The 14,599-nt window shown below is 38.7% G+C and overlaps 1 protein-coding gene across 5 annotated transcripts in view; it reads right to left on the bottom strand.

Moving 5' to 3' along the window:
• LOC126262587 (peroxisomal membrane protein 11B) overlaps nt 1–14,599 on the bottom strand; it is a 122,399-nt gene that overhangs the window by 26,864 nt on the left and 80,936 nt on the right. For 2 of the 5 annotated variants that reach the window (XR_007546743.1, XM_049959324.1), the window contains one exon: nt 204–1,603. The exons of 2 other annotated variants lie outside the window; for them this stretch is intronic. The gene's annotated coding sequence lies outside the window, so the exon portion shown is untranslated. Of the gene's footprint in view, nt 1–203; nt 1,604–14,599 lie in introns of those variants that run through there. One more of the 5 variants, XR_007546744.1, reaches the window with a different exon arrangement.

Genomic DNA, 14,599 nt, shown 5'->3' with positions numbered 1-14,599 from the left:
GCTGTGCGGCTGCACCGATTTCGCAACGAAAGTGTTAATTGAACACATGAAAATGCTCAGCACTTTCACAAAACGCTACACACACAATTTTTAATTCAAATCATGTAAAAATTAAGGAAATGGCGTTTTGAAGCTTGTACAATGAATGGAATGTCATATTTTATTGATTAAAACATTAAAAAACATCAACATTTTCTGTGCACATATGCATGAATGTACACACACTTCTCATGCTTGTACATATATGTAGTGTAATAAAAAAAACAGTATAAACTGTCATAATTTTGGTGAAACAGTGGAAAATCGCAAAAATTAAATTAGCTGATTTAGGATAAAGAGAGAGAGAGAGTGAGTGAGTGAGTGAGTGAGTGAGTGTGTGTGCGCGCGCGCGCGCGCGCTGAATCACAGAATGGGAAAGGCTGGCCAGTATTTACCTTCCAAGACGTGTAACTTCTAGTACTGCCAAAAACGACACACAAAAGTAGAGTACAGCATTCTTATCTCCCCTCCCCTCCCCCCCCCCCCCCCCCCCCAAATGAAATTGTCCTTGTGCAGGAAAGAGATATTGCTCGGGGAGTTTAAATTCAATATGAAGGAAGGTGAGGCCTATCGGGTCATTAAAATCCCAAGCTACGAGGACACACTTTTATGACAGGTACCTACTGTTCAAAAAGCTTTGAGTGCTGTGATCTACATTTGTGCCTATTGACAGTACTGGGAATTGCACTTCCTGGATGTAGTACTGCAGTCTTTGTTGTTTTGATAATTTTCTGAACAATCTTTTTATACAATACATATTAATGTTAGTTGATTTACAGATTATTGCAAGGAGACTTTCACTTTTCTTACAGAGGAAAGAGCAGCTCCTAAACACAGTAAAGACAAAGTATGTAAGTTCTAGGATACATTTGTAGAAGCTGACACAACCAATTATGAAATATTAAAGCACAGTCAGTAATACTATTCCACATCCATTAATAGTTGTCATATTTATAGAATGGGTAATGCTCTTTCTTTGATTGAATGTCAGTATTAAATGGCAAGCATTCTTTAACTCCAAAATACATCCACAATTTGATTCAGCAGTTAATGTGAAAGGGTCTTTGGTTAATTTTATATAGGCCATGAATTTAAAATTTATATAACAAACTCACAACAAACTAAATTCAATACAAACAAGAGTAGCCATTTGCCGTATGCATAACAGTCCCCCAAGTCAAGTCATTATAACTAAACTGTGGCAACTTGAGACATGGAGAATGGTAATGTATGAACCACCATAAGGAATTCCCATTAAAAATACTCTTCTACAATTGTTTTTTATAACATGATCTTATGATGTATTACATTTGGATGGCAAACACTTCACAGCCTATAGTGACAATGTAATGATAATTATTTATATAGTTTCCACTTTGGAAACTTCTGTACATATACAATTCAATGGCTTAAGTTACCTATTAAATAACACTGAATGATTTAAAATCTTTTTTTTTTTTTCCCTCCTCTCTAACTTTCCTGTGGGCAGCATCTCAACCATTCTGTGTTCCAAGTTGTTATATACTGCCAGCATGCTGCTGTTGTTTGAGGTATGCCATCACACCTGTAAATGGTACAATTCCATTGTCAGAAAGATAAGAACAACATATCATAAATAACAGATGAATAAACTGGTATCGCATTCAAAGACTGCCAGACATGTAAATACCTTGCTACTGTTTATTGATGTGTGTGTGTAGTTAACAGAATCTGAGTGGAATGACAATACAAAATTACATAAATTAATAAACATTAACAATGCAGTATAATAATGTGGATTAATTTTAATTATCAACAGCCTCATTTGCACCATTTACCTAGAGTTTATGTAAGTTTGTCGGGATAACCCAACCTTCTTCAGAATAACAGTAACTACTGTTTGTCCCTAGTGGACATTGTCAAGCTAAAACTACAAATCCATAAATTATCGTCAGACTGTAAAACTTATCTGAAACTGCCTTGGCCCCACTTCGCAACCGCGATGTGGCAGCCACAAGTCCTGTACCGGTACCCATAATTTATGGATTTGTAGTTTTAGCTTGATGATGTCCACGATGGACAAACAGTAATTACTGTTATTCTGAAGAAGGTTGGGTTGTCCCTACTGAAACCTGGTTAAACGGTGCAACTGAGGCTGTTGCTTATTAAAATTAATATTTATACAGTTGCTGACAGGGCCGCGAAATGTTGAAAATATTTAATAATGTGAATAAATATTTTGAAGTGCCTACTGCAATAGCAACAGGCACCTAATACTCTCTGTCATGCTCTTATTTCCAAATCATATTGATGCTTTTACTACAAAAGTACAAGTCATGACATGTGATGTGATACAATACCACAATTTTCCACAGAAAAGTTACTTTACATACAGCTGGAGAGTTCTGTTGATATACTCTCATGGGAAAGCACAAATGAATGTCTAGTGGAAGGATATTCTTGTGTACTGATGATTTTGAGTGTAGTACACTACCTTGATAATGGTACAAGATACAGCAGTTATTAGATACAGGGTACAACATTGTTGGCACAATACTATCAAGGAGAGGACCTCAAGGGAGGAATCTCCCTCTTGAAACTATCTCTACTATGGTTTAGGTTAGGGTCCCAGGAATTGCACATGATCCAGCCTTTCACCCTAGGTTTGTTTGCGAGTAATCAATGAAAAATAATTCTGCATACTACACCACAGCATTAAAAATGACAGTGTTCAAATGGCTCTGGGCACTATGGGACTTAACATCTGTGGTCATCAGTCCCCTAGAACTTAGAACTACTTAAACCTAACTAACCTAATGACATCACACACATCCATGCCCGAGGCAGGATTCGAACCTGCGACCGTAGCAGTTGCGCGGTTCCGGACTGAGCGCCTAGAACCGCTAGAAAAATGACAGTGTTAATCAGAGCAGTGGTGTAGTGTACTAGCTGAAATACTTTCCCTTCATTCTGAAGGGTGTCAGTTTGAATCCTATTGTGCTTTTAAATTTTTATTTCTAATCCTTCGCAGTATCATCTTAAGCATGCCATTAACTTTCTCATTTGCTCAGTTTTGCAAATCTCATCATATCTGCTTTGACAAAATATATCTTATTACCAACATTAATTTTAAAATATTTATTATGGTTATAACAACCCACATGAAGATTTATATGAAAGAAGGGATTATAAATAAAACAAAATTCACACAAAATGTGGAACATAAATAATAGATGAAAATGTAAATCAATAAAATGAAAAGACTCTAGGATAGAATAACAATATAAGGGAAAGGACAGATGTATGCATATATTTCAAACACGCAAGCTCACCCACAGACAAATGGCTGCCATCTCGGGCAGCATTCCAGTCCGAGCTGCCAGAGAGGGTGGTCGTGTGTGTGAGGTATGCTTCCTTATGTGAATGAAAATATATATGCTGAAGAAGGCTTTGGCCAAAAGCTCAATGTGTAACAGTCTTTCCATTGTGCCCGTCTGCAACTCAAAGTGTCATGTTTACAGTGAGTAGCCTTCCGAATGCCATGGCCATGAAGGGTACAGGGTGCATCCATCTGCAGGTGGTCGCTCATGTCGTCACCAATGATGTGTGTCGCTATGGATCGGAGAAAAATCCTCTCTGGCTTCCGGCGGTTATCTGATTTGCTGAAGACTGCCAGTCTCGCTAGCAGGATGAAAGAGCTCACCATCTGCAGCATCGTCGACTGCGGACCTTTGGTACAGAGCTGAGTGGAGGGTCTGAATCAGAGGCTGAGACAGTTCTGCGACCGTGTGGGCTGCAGATTCCTCGACTTGCGCCATAGGGTGATGGGGTTTCCGGTTCCGCTGGATAGGTCAGGAGTCCACTACACCCAGCAGTCGGCTACACGGGTAGAAGGGGCTGTGTGGCGTGGACTGGACGGTTTTTTAGGTTAGATGGCCTCGGGCAAGTACAGAAAGGGCAACAGCCTCAAAGGGTGCAGGGCAAAGTCAGGACATGCGGGGACCAAGCAGCAGTCGGTATTGTAATTGTAAACTGTCGAAGCTGCGTTGGTAAAGTACCGGAACTTCAAGCGCTGATAGAAAGCATCAAAGCTGAAATCGTTATAGGTATGGAAAGCTGGCTGAAGTCAGAGATAAATTCTGCCGACAGTTTTACACAGGCACAGACGGTGTTTAAAAAGGATAGATTGCATGCAACTGGTGGTGGCATGTTTGTCGCTGTTAGAAGTAGTTTATCCTGTAGTGAAATAGAAGTGGATAGTTCCTGTGAATTATTATGGGTGGAGGTTACACTCAACAACCGAGCTAGGTTTATAATTGGCTCCTTTAACCGACCTCCCGACTCAGCAGCATTAGTGGCAGAACAACTGAGAGAAAATCTGGAATACATTTCACATAAATTTCCTCAGGATGTTATAGTCTTAGCTGGAGATTTCAATTTACCAGATACAGACTGGGACACTCAGATGTTTAGGACAGAGCATCGAGTGACATTATACTGAGTGCACTATCCGAAAATTACCTCAAGCAATTAAACAGAGAACCAACTCATGGAGATAACATCTTGGACCTACTGATAACGAACAGACCCGAACTTTTCGACTCTGTGAGCGCAGAACAGGGAATCAGTGATCATAAGGCCATTGCAGCACCCCGAATATGGAAGTAAATAGGAATACAAAAAAAGGGAGGAAGGTTTATCTGTTTAGCAAGAGTAATAGGAGGCAGATTTCAGACTACCTAACAGATCAAAATAAAAATTTCTGTTCCGACACTGACAATGTTGAGTGTTTATGGAAAAAGTTCAAGGCAATGGTAAAATGCGTTTTAGACAGGTACATGCCGAGTAAAACTGTGAGGGATGGGAAAAACCCACCGTGGTTCAACAACAAAGTTAGGAAACTACTGCAAAAGCAAAGAGAGCTTCACTGCAAGTTTACACGCAACCAAAACCTCTCAGACAAACAGAAGCTAAACAATGTCAAAGTTAGCGTAAGGAGGGCTACGCGCGAAGCGTCCAGTGAATTCGAAAGTAAAATTCTATGTACCGACTTGACAGGAAATCCTAGGAAGTTCTGGTCTTACGTCAAACCAGTAAGTGGATCGAAACAGCATATCCAGACACACTGGAATGATGGCATTGAAACAGAGGATGACACGCGTAAAGCTGAAATACTAAACACCTTTTTCCAAAGCTGTTTCACAGAGGAAGACCGCACTGCAGTTCCTTCTCTAAATCATCGCACAAACGAAAAAATGGCTGACATCGAAATATGTGTCCAAGGAATAGAAAAGCAACTGAAATCACTCAACAGAGGAAAGTCCACTGGACCTGACAGGATACCAATTCGATTCTACACAGAGTACGTGAAAGAACTTGCCCCCCTTCTAACAGCCGTGTACCGCAAGTCTCTAGAGGAACGGAAGGTTCCAAATGATTGGAAAAGAGCAAAGGTGGTCCCAGTTTTCAAGAAGGGTCATCGATCAGACGCGCAAAACTATAGGCCTATATCTCTGATATCAATCTGTTGTAGAATTTTAGAACACATTTTTTGCTTGCGTATCATGTCATTTCTGGAAACCCAGAATCTACTCTGCAGGAATCAACATGGATTCCATCAACAGCAATCGTGTGAACGCAACTCGCTTTATTTGTTCATGAGACCCAGCAAATATTAGATACAGGCTCCCAGGTAGATGCCATTTTCCTTGACTTCCAGAAGGCGTTCGATACAGTTCCACACTGTCGCCTGATAAACAAAGTAAGAGCCTATGGAATATCAGACCAGCTGTGTGGCTCGATTGAAGTGTTTTTAGCAAACAGAACACAGCATGTTGTTCTCAATGGAGAGACGTCTACAGACGTTAAAGTAACCTCAGGCATACCACAGGGGAGTGTTATGGGACCATTGATTTTCACAATATATTTAAATGACCTAGTAGATAGTGTCGGAAGTTCCATGCGGCTTTTTGCGGATGATGCTGTAGTATACAGAGAAGTTGCAGCATTAGAAAATTGCAGCAAAATGCAGGAAGATCTGCAGCGGATAGGCACTTGGTGCAGGGAGCGGCAACTGACCCTTAACATAGACAAATGTAATGTATTGCGAATACATAGAATGAAGGATCCTTTATTGTATGATTATATGATAGCGGAACAAACACTGGTAGCAGTTACTTCTGTAAAATATCTGGGAGTATGCGTACGGAATGACTTGAAGTGGAATCATCATATAAAATTAACTGTTAGTAAGGCGGGTGCAAGGTTGAGATTCATTGGGAGAGTCCTTAGAAAATGTAGTTCATCAACAAAGGAGGTGGCTTACAAAATGCTTGTTCGGCCTGTACTTTAGTATTGCTCATCAGTGTGGGATCCGTACCAGGTCGGGTTGACAGAGGAGATAGAGAAGATCCAAAGAAGAGCGGCGCATTTTGTCACAGGGTTATTTGGTAAGCGTGATAGCGTTACAGAGATGTTTAGCAAACTCAAGTGGCAGACTCTTCAAGAGAGGCGCTCTGCATCGCGGTGTAGCTTGCTGTCCAGGTTTTGAGAGGGTGTGTTTCTGGATGAGGTATTGAATATAATGCTTCCCCCAACTTATACCTCCCGAGGATATCACGAATGTAAAATTAGAGAGATTCGAGCGTGCATGGAGGCTTTTCAGCAGTCGTTCATCCCGCGAACCATACGCGAGTGGTACAGGAAAGGGAGGTAATGACAGTGGCACGTAAAGTGCCCTCCGCCACACACCGATGGGTGGCTTGCGGAGTATAAACGTAGATGTAGATGGATTTTCAATTGTTTGTAAGACAATTACTGAAATATACAGCAATGATCGAGGACAGACACAGCACTGAGAATAATTTTCATTTGATACAGTCAGGAAGTCTAATTCACTCCATTTTGTTTCTAATAGATTCTGATTTGTGGATTGTAATTGAGATGGTGATATGGAACCTCGAAGCTGCATAAATTGCTGATGAAAAGGTCTGTGTGTCATATCACGGTAATTCACTACCAAAAACTGTACTTTCCATATGCAATGAACAGCAAATGTGTATACAATATCTGACATATCCAAAAACAGTATGGGAAAGAACATCAACAATTATATGTGCTAAAGGATAGCAAATTTCGCACTGTGCAACTGAGACAAAATTTATATAGAAAATTATCTAGGACTGATGAACAAAATTGTACTGGATCTAGTGAACACTGGTAACAAAAGAGAAGACTGAGATTTAGCAATGGCCATTCTATGAAGACTTCCAGATGAATGGGATGCAGTAGCTACAGCTTTGTGCAATTAGCCAAATAATGATTTTAAGTGTGCTACAATTAAAATGCAACTGCTAGCTGAAAAAGCTACATATATTTAATATAATGAAGTTGAACATTTTGTAGTGTCCTTGAAAGCTAATACTGGTAATCAAAGGCACTGAAAAACACCACTTACTGAACTAACGAAGGGAGAAGCAACACACACAAAACTTATTTGTTGCAATTGCCACAAAGTTGGTCACATACCCGTCCTAAAAATGGAAAATTTTAAAAAGATCAAAATAAATTAGGTGCTGTCGGTACGAATGCTTCCTGTGGTACACTTACAATGAATAATGGTAACTGAATAGTGGATCTGGGGCAACTCATCACATGGTTCCAGATGAAAATTATTTTTCGGCTGCTGATAAAAATGATAAATATTTTAACTGAAGACACAACTACAGCTGAATGCAGAAAAATAGAAGCCACAGAGAACGATACGGTAAGGGCAAAGATTGTTAAAGAGAAACGTTACCTAAAGAATTTGTAGTTAAGAATACACTACTTGTGCCCGAGATCAAGCACAAAATTTTATCTGTGTCCCAGCTCACTGAAAACAATAGAAAGATTATTTTCGATAAAGACGGTTGCAAGATCTACAATGACCCTGGAAGACAACTCATAAGAACTCAACATAAATACAAAGCCATGGGCAGACAACAGATATGTCGGATGTTGATATTCCAACATCACTGAATGATGTACATTAGGAAGAGTAAAATCAAATAACGTGATGAAATAGGAATCAGTTCTGGGATCAGATTGCGAAAAGGATAAAATAAATTTGTGTGAAGACTGTTTGGCAGGTAAATTGACATTAAGACTGTTTCCAAAACTGTATCACCAGATTCGAAGGAACAAACAGTCACTTTAGAACTTGTCCACAGTGATCTCGCGGGATCTACTGAGATGTCGTTGGATCTACTGATGTACCAAGTTTGGCAGGCAATATATATTTAATGAGAATCTTGAATGATGCAAGCAGATACATATATTTGTGCACTTCTTAACAAATAAGAAGGAATAATGTGAAGAATTGGCCCAGACAAGTGGATATTGTTAGACGTGAATGAATGCATATAAAACACACACACACACACACACACACACACACACACACACACACACACTGTGGAAAGGGTGCGGTCAGTTGATTGCTGAGAAGTGTCAAAGAGCCAGCACAGAGTGCCATGCAACATTTAGTCCAAGAACAGGTTAAAAAACATTCTGAAACATGCCCACACACCAGAAAATTTGGCTGCAGTTCACCAGAAAATGCTTCAAGTTCTACCATATCCACCCAATGTCTGTAACAAGAGACTAACATATCACGTCGATCATGGGGACAAATACTCCACATGGACCTCCACCTACATCCCTACTTAGTGTCAGTTGTTCATGCATTAAAACCAGCATATGCTCCTCAGTGCCTCCTGTTTTGTGAGTGGCTGTTCTCTGAGATAACAATGAATGGCTTGGACATGGATCTGTTCTTTACGTCTGATGAAGCCTTTTCACCTGATTGATTGTCAACTCACAGAACCATAGGTTCTGGGCACCGGAGAATCCAAATAGCTTTCACAAAACACCATTGCGTGGTAAGTGTCTGCATGCTGTATTATTGGTTCCATCTTCTTTCATCAGATGCTGACTTCAGTACATTACATGGCCCAAATTTTGAAACTATTTGTGGCAGCACTAACAGAGGATAAAAAGACCTACAGTTACTTCCGACAGGATGGAGCAACTACCCATACAGTCAGCCAAACCTTGGAGCAAATTTGCACAATCTTTCTGCATGACAGTTGTTAGCCGACGACAGTCTGGTAGCGGTCCTAGCTGGCCGCTCAGGTCACCTGATCCGTCAGTGTACAATTGCTTTGTGTGGGAAGCCCTCACATGTATGATGAATCGCAGCAACCCTCTTAGTCTTCACGACCTGCAACACAACATTTGGAATGCAACTGCAGCAATTCCAGCAGTTCAGCTTCAATCCACATTGAGCAACTTGCTAAACAGAGACCAAAAGTGCCAAGAGGTGAATGGTGGTCAACTTCAACATCCTATAGTCAGGTTAGTAATTTATTTCCTTTCCTCTGCTGTGTTTCTATGTACCGAGTAACTCACTCAGGCAGTAGTAGCCGACCGAGACAGATGCAGAAACAGGGAAGTAACCGCTTTTGTGATATTTATGAGTTCCTAACCAGGAGTGAATATTATTATATCATCTGTGTGCTTTAATAGTGTAGTTTCTTGAGTTTCTCCATGTAAATTTAATATCTAATAGCCACAGTTGTCCGCTTTTTCATTTGCGTCAGAAAGTAAACCGATTTTGTGACATATTACAAGTTCCTAATCAGGGGCAAATTATTTAGTTTCACCTGAGTGCTTCAGTAGTTAGGTTTTTGAGTATCTGCATATTACTAGACACAGTTCGTGCATTTTCGTCTGGGTCTACAGTAGAGTTGTGCAGCACGTGCTGATAGTCCATTTATCTGCATAGTTCAGTTTTCCACGGACTTTAGTATGGACAGGGCTGCGATTGTTGGGTGCAGATGCAAACTGAGTTGGCGAGATTGAGTATATTAATCAACTACTTGACAGATTTATACTTCACAATGCTAAGAGAGCCATGACCCAATGGAAATCAAACAAAATTTCCTTGATGAGAAGTGAGCTCAATGGTCAACTCATTTAGCTTTCATGGAGGACTCTACCAGAGATAGCTTTCTCTGTGCCAAAGTTGTCACAATATTGTTCAAAATTTAATATGAGCCACTTGAATACAGCAAAAAGGATACTTCGGTGTGTAAGGAAACAGCAAGTTACAAACTCATATGATTCCACAGGTCAAACAAGAGGGAAAGTCAAAAAAGAGAGGGACTTCTGCAATTTCTAGTTGTTGTATTGTAGCAGACCGTCAAACATGGCAGCTCCTCTGTCAATCCGCACTAAAGAGGAAACAAGGGGAGTATTCACTTTTTGTTTTCAAAATGTGTTAAGCCTGTGGAAATTATTCGTTGAATGCAAGCACAGTATGGTGACAGCTGTTTATCACGAAGCAAGATCTATAAATAGATAGGGCACTTCAAACAGGTAAGAACTACTTTGTGTGACAAGGAGAGATCAGGCAGGCCTCTGATAACAACTGAGGACAATTTGGAAGTCATCGAGGGTGTGGTACTGGGCCAATATTTCACATATCCATCATTGTTCAGCATATTCCATCCCACACGGACTAAATTTTTGGAATGTGTGCACAAGGTAGGCACAGAAGGTAGGCGCAAAAGATGGACATCTCTTGCTAACGTCTAGCCCATTATCATCGCGAGCGAGATGGATTTTTATAGCAAATCGTTACTGTAGACGAAACGTGTGTGCATTGTCATGAAGCAGAAAGCAAGGCTGCAAGCAAGGTTTTGAAACACCCATCACCAGAAGTTAAGAAATTTAAATGTCAACCATCAGCTGGTACGATTATGCTAACACTATTCCTGGACACGGAATATGTGGTAGCCATTCATTTCACCCCAAGAGGTGAAACTGTGAACAGTGAGAACTATTGTGATGTGTTGCAAATTAAACTGAAACATGCAATCAGACGCAAATGTGGTGTAAAACTGAAAAGACATCATCCTGCAGCAAGTTAACACTCAGACACTTCTGCCAAATGGACGACCGAAATAATAAAGTAGTTGGGATTCTAATTGCTGGACCACCCTCCATACATTCCAGACCTGGCTTCAAGTGATTTCCATTTGTTTGGATCATTGAAGGAAGCAATCAGGGGAAGAATAATTGTAACCAGTGCCGAAGTCATTGATGTGGTAAATTTGCTACAGGTGCAAACAAGAATCAAAAAACTTGTGAAACACTGAACAAAGTTTGCAGAAATGTGTGAGAGAGAACTGTGCAACGTGAACTGAGTACTCGGGGTAAATTGAGATACATGAAAAAAACTAAAATCTTCATTGCCAATTTCAAATATCAGGCCACCCAAACTATTGCAACCCCATTCACTGTTGGTTTTTGGTATCCCTAGTCTGTGGAAACAACAGGCTGGTATTTACACTGATCTTTGTAAACATGCATCACTCATTGGCACTGTATGAAACTTGGATTCTAATGATATTCCATTTATTTTCTAATTTACACAGTAAAACTTGTTAAATTAACACAGCTTCATTATGTAATCTGTATCTTCTCACTACACCACAATCAGTAAAATGATAAATTTCTGAGACCAAGATTATACCTTTCCTTTCCTTTCTAGTAAAGAAAGATGTTTCACAATAATGCATGCCTAGTGATACCGCCATTGTCTTAAAATTTCAACATTCTTTCCCAATTATTGTTCCACAAATGCTGTTAAATTTCTTGATTGTATGTTTAATATTAGCTTTCTCTGGGAGTAAAAATGCACAACCAAAGAATTTAGGCTTTTAACACGTTTGTTATTACAATCAATTTGCAACAGACTACTGACCCAAATTGTTTTTCCTCTACAAAATTTCAAAATTATACTTTTTCATTTTTTTCTGTAATTCAACCAGAGCTTGAAACTGTTACTTAATCACCTGTCAATAGGTTGGTTAGGATGAAAATCCTATTACTAATGCCAGTCAAAAAACCAACTGCGTTAAAATTAACTACTGCGCCATTCAGAGAGATGATGACATGACACACGATACAACATGTAGCAATAAAGGTCAAGTGAGCAACATTTATTGCTGTGGCACTCTTGTTTTGTTCCCAATGGGATGATACGACAAGCAAGGCAACTCTCACAAAATCTCATTTCTGTTTCTGCTGCAATCATGGGCTCAAAACTTTTGAAGAGACATTGTGGCTTCTTGTTTAAGGCTCAAAAAATAAATAAATAAATAAATAAATAAATAAAGTACTGGGTGCACCCATACAATGCTATAAGTAGCAAACAGAGCGGCTACAGTTTTTAGTGATGTCTCATAGTTTCTAGCGATGTCTCAATGAGAGAAACTCCAAAATGAGAAAAACTCAATGAGATAAACTCCAAAATTGCACTTTTCAGAGCAACTAGTATCAGCTAGTCTGACAAAGTAGGACACAAATTTTTGACTTGTACAGCAAGTTAGTCAAAGTGTATGAATGATAAAAATGCCACCATGAAAAGTTTATTTCTGATAAGACCACCAAGTGTTGTAACAACAGCAATTTAAATGCTCCAAACAAAAGGTGTGTTTTGTCGGTGGTGCATATTTTCGTGACTTTCACTGAGAAACTAATGTTGCACTGATCATCTTCAGCATAGCAGTGTAGAAATTTTTGTCAGGATCAGCTAACAAAGGGACGTTACGACGTTTGGATCACAGATTTACTTCAAACTTTGTACACTTTTAGTAGTCCATTAGGACAACATAACGAGCAAGAAGTACTATTTAGGAAAAACTGCAAGAGTGTTTCACACATCAGTGTGATACCAGTGTGTTGCAATCCTGAGCGCGAGCTGGAGGTGGAGGTGGTCGTGTGGTTAAGTTCAAGCTCTAATCATTGGACTGATGCATTGAGTCCTGCGTGCTCTCCCTCTCAATTTTTATTTTTCACAGCACTAGAGGTCATATTATTTCATACATATTACACTTGAAAGGTAATACAATGAAAAGACAGGAGTATTCGCATGAACTTTTATTGAATTTCCAGCGTTATTTGGTTGCTTATTAATTTTTATAATCACAACAAATATTATAATTATTGACAACCAATGACCAAATACAGTTTTCATGAAAATGTATGCTTGTCATGACTTCTGAAATCCCTTATACCAGCGATCAGGTAAGGTACTGAGAATAGCTTTTCACGTGGATACTTCGATCTGCAGACAGGTTCAATGATGAGGTACAGGCTTGGAAGCCCAAGTAAATCACAATAAATAAAAGTGTAAATAACTTTACTCAATAATACGGAGTTAAAATGTGCCAGAATATGAGGGTAATGTATTGATTAATAGTTGGATGTGCTTTCAACATTATGAGTTGCAGGATGATATTTTTCACACAGACATGGGAAACAAAGCAAAACAGCATCTTCTTTGTCAAATGAATGCAGTTTTCCTGTATGGAAAAGGAATCTTCAGAGTTTCTAAGAAAAACAAAGCTCGTTGCCATACTGAAATTTCTCTTTTTTTCTGACAATTTGGTAAACGACTTGTAATGGAACATTTTTGCAAATATTGGTGCAAAAAACGGCGATGTACAATTGAAAGTATTTTAATAGCATCTTCAAGAGAAGCAATTCTCGTTCACTGTCAGTCAAATATGAACATGTTTGAAGGCAGTCGATAAAATTTTTAACTTGCCTATAGAAATAAAAGTCGCATACTATTTATTTTTATAATGAAAATTCAATAAAAGTTAATGCAAATATGCGTATCCTTTCATCTTATTACCTTTCAAATAGAACATACATGAAATAGCATGACTAGTGTAGAAAAAAATATAAATTAAAAAATATGAGAAGGTCTTGATCCATTACGCCACTTATTACAAAGTCTGAACACTTACCACACAACAGCCGCCAGCTTGTGCTCAGGGTCACAATGCACCAGTAAATCACTGATTCATAAAACGTGAGATTTTCTAAAAAATGTTTTGAGTAGTATGTCTTTCTACTTGCACATTATGTTGACCTAATAAACTATTGAAGGTGCGCAAAGTTTGAAGTAAATATGTGATCTGAACGTCTGTGTGTGAGACCGCATATGCCAGATTTGTGTGCTGATTTGATATTCTCAAATTTGCAACATTTTACTGTTCATGTCACTTTTGCATAATCTTTCATCAATTATATCAATACTGGTTTGTATTGCAGAATTTTGAACATTTGCAGTAAAGTACTGTTATTTTCAATTATAGGCTTAAACTTATTTGTGCTCTTTTAAAATTTTTGAGATTGGTATGCCTATCCTCATTCGAAACCACAGTCCTCTAATTTCATTGTATAATTACACAAGAAACAGTTTATTTTCAAGAACTTTCAGATACTTATGAAGCTATATTTTTGAAAATTTTTGCAAGTTACCAGTACAAGTACTATGGATAACTTATTTTGTATAAAAACACTGTTTGCGATTAATATTTACTGCCAAAGAATATATCGCACTGAATTTCAGTTTATATAAATGCAAATAAACATATATTTTTGAGAATTTTCTGAAGTTACTATTGTCCTGTGCTTAATCCTATCTGTAGTAAATTGGCATTCAGATATTGTGACTAACATT

The sequence above is a fragment of the Schistocerca nitens genome, chromosome 6 (genome assembly GCF_023898315.1).
Source record: "Schistocerca nitens isolate TAMUIC-IGC-003100 chromosome 6, iqSchNite1.1, whole genome shotgun sequence".
NCBI lineage: Eukaryota > Metazoa > Arthropoda > Insecta > Orthoptera > Acrididae > Schistocerca > Schistocerca nitens.
The sequence above is the reverse complement of the archived record's forward strand: the minus strand, read 5'-3'. Positions and strand labels throughout refer to the sequence as shown.